A 2,860-nucleotide genomic window follows, 5' to 3' on the forward strand; every position below is an offset into this window, starting at 1 on the left:
TAAGCGACTGAGCTTCAGCTTCGGATTGTCTGCGGCTCAAAAGCAAGCCACTGGCATAAGCAGGGCAGTCTCATTGCCCTCTATGTCGAGCAATGGCGGCGCCCATGATTGCTAAAGGGCGGCGGTTTCTGGCAGTGCCAACTGGTGTTTTAGACTTAGTCGACGTAATTTTGAGTTCTGAAAATGCATCAAAATGTCAAAGACTGCGTTTACTGTATAGCAATAAATATCTGAGCCAGCTATTGAATCGTGAAAGTTCGTTGAAGTGGGACGGCAGAAGAAAAAGCGTTCGTTGTAGCGACATTTATGCATTGACTCCTAGGAACTGCCTACAGGGAAGCGTTAAGTTTTCATTGTAGCGGCAATTTCGTTGATGCGGCGTTCTTTCTAGCAAAGTTCGATTGTAGTACATAAACTTACCACATAGTACAGTGAAATCTCGGTGTAACGAACTTCAGGGGACCGCGAAATTTGTTTGTTAGATTGAAAGGTCGTTATAGTGAAAGCTCGAAAATTAACCACAAATACCTATTTTTCACCGACTAAAACGGCTCACCTCAACAACGGTGGGTCCTTGAACTCGTTTTTCATAAGAAAAAGTGAATGCACAAGGAAACACCAAAAAATGCATGTCTACTTTAAAGAAGTCTGTGATTTTTTTTTTTTTTTTGGATGCCAGCAGCACAAACTTTGCAGCGCGAAGTCCTTCAGCTCATCCACATTCCTGCGGTGTGATTCGGTTCGTTGGTCACAACAGCCTGCTTTTGCCTTCCAGTTGCCGAAGAATATCCATTGTCTTGCTTAGCGAAAATTGCTTCCGGTTTCGTCACAAGCAGAGATGAACTCATTTGCAGTATCACCGCAGCACGAATGCCGAATTGCTTTGTGGACGCGATTAGTAATCACCGAAAAGAGATGAACACGACTTGAAAAACTCGAAGCGTCACGGCTGTCATTGCCTCTTTCGAAGAAAAAAAAATGCTAAAAAAAAAGATTCCTCACGTTTCGTTTTCTGCTCTCTCGCTGTCTCAGGTTTTCCGCGCCCATGCTTCCTGCTCCTCAACCCCCACTCTGCGCTGACCTTGCCCTTCCGTGTTGCTCTCGCCTCTGCACCCGCTTGTAAACCTGCAGCATGGTCTTTCATCCAGTGGCCGTGCCTGCAGGCTTGGCGTTTCAACAAAAAGAAAGTAAAAAAAAACGCCCTTTAGTTGTTGTTTTTTTTCCTCCACACTGTCGCACGTCTTTCGAGAAGCAAGGCGGCCATTCGCTTTGTCATCTGCTTGCGTACCGGTCCGGTGGTCGTGACGGATTTCAGAACATAAGTTCGTAGTACTGAGGCGTTGTTAATATAATGCGGAACTAAATTAACCCCCGTTATTCTGAAAAGTTCGGTGTTCTGAAGTACTTAGTAGTGAAATATTTTGCATTGAAACTATTAGCAGTCGGCACGGGCTTTCTATAAGTGTATTATTCTGAAAAGTTCGTTAATGTGGGGTTCGTTCTACAGAAAACTCACTGTATAAGAAAAAGAAAAAATTTAAAAAACAATGAACATGAGCTCCAAGTACTCTCAAATTTATTAAAAGCTTAAAACAAATATACAGTAGACTTGCCATAATTAAAACTCTGATAATTCATAGTTTCGGGTAATTCAAACAAAAATAATTTTTTTCAAAGGTCCCCTATTCTTTCAATTATTTAAAATCCTCTTATTTCAAACTCAATCATTCGGTTAATTCATACATTTTGCAGTTTCATACCAGAATGTATCAGCTGCTTTTCCACTACTATTTAAGAATTTCTATGCCTATGTTAACCGAACAGTCTAAAAATGAAAAATAAGGACTTTAGGCCTTCAAGAAAAAAGGCTTTGCGAGTAAACAAATGTTTGACACGAAGCCCACGTGTGGTAAACCGTGACGCTTTTCAACTGGTATGGAGAGCTTTATGCTGAAGGCACATATAGGAAAGAAGTAGTTGGCAATTCCCGATTTCTTTAAAAGGTCTGATCAGCAGTAAATGGGTGATAAACTTGTGGGCGTTATTCCTCTACTTCCTCTTCATTGCAGCAGTTAGGGTTTAAAAATGCTTAAAAACTTTCTAGATCTCATAAAATCAATGCCTAATCATGTGGGGTGTCATCTCACCTACAGTCACGTACCTAAAAAATTTCCTATAACACAAACTTTTTGATATAATTAAAACAAGATTCCAAGGTCACTTCGAGTTTGAATTAGTGAGAGTCGACTGTATTTTGCATACACTGCAACATACAGGATATAATGCAGTAGTGTGAATGCAGGCACAGCAAAAGAGAAGTTACATTACATGTGACTCAAATAAATGACTGCTGTGACAACTGCTCGTACCAGTGAGCCCAATACACATTTTTTTCCCTTTGTATAGTTGCATCAGCTCAGCAGTGGCAATGTAAAAGCTGCTGCCAGTTCTGAACCGTTATTACAACATTTAAAAATTGCTTGTATCACATCCATTCTTGCTCTATTAGCGATATCATGGTACTACCATTTTGTCACTGCTACAGTTCTACATGGTATGCCATTTCAGAGCTGATCAGTACATGTCAAAGCAGCCTGTAAGGACGTGCTTCACAGACTGACATACTTTTGTGTCACCTTAAATAGAAATGCGCACACAAAATTTCGTAAGGAAAAAATAGATTGAAAACATATTTACAAAAACCTAACACAATAGAAACTATTACTAAAAAGAGGGATAATAAAAAAGGGAAGGTTAAGGCCACGCCAGCGGAGGCTGTGGCAGTGCTACAGGCATGTCATGGCAAGGCACGAGGGCACCCATGAGCAACGTTTTTAGAACTAGGTAAATTGCAAAACTA

The sequence above is a fragment of the Rhipicephalus microplus genome, chromosome X (assembly GCF_043290135.1).
Source record: "Rhipicephalus microplus isolate Deutch F79 chromosome X, USDA_Rmic, whole genome shotgun sequence".
NCBI classification, from domain to species: domain Eukaryota; kingdom Metazoa; phylum Arthropoda; class Arachnida; order Ixodida; family Ixodidae; genus Rhipicephalus; species Rhipicephalus microplus.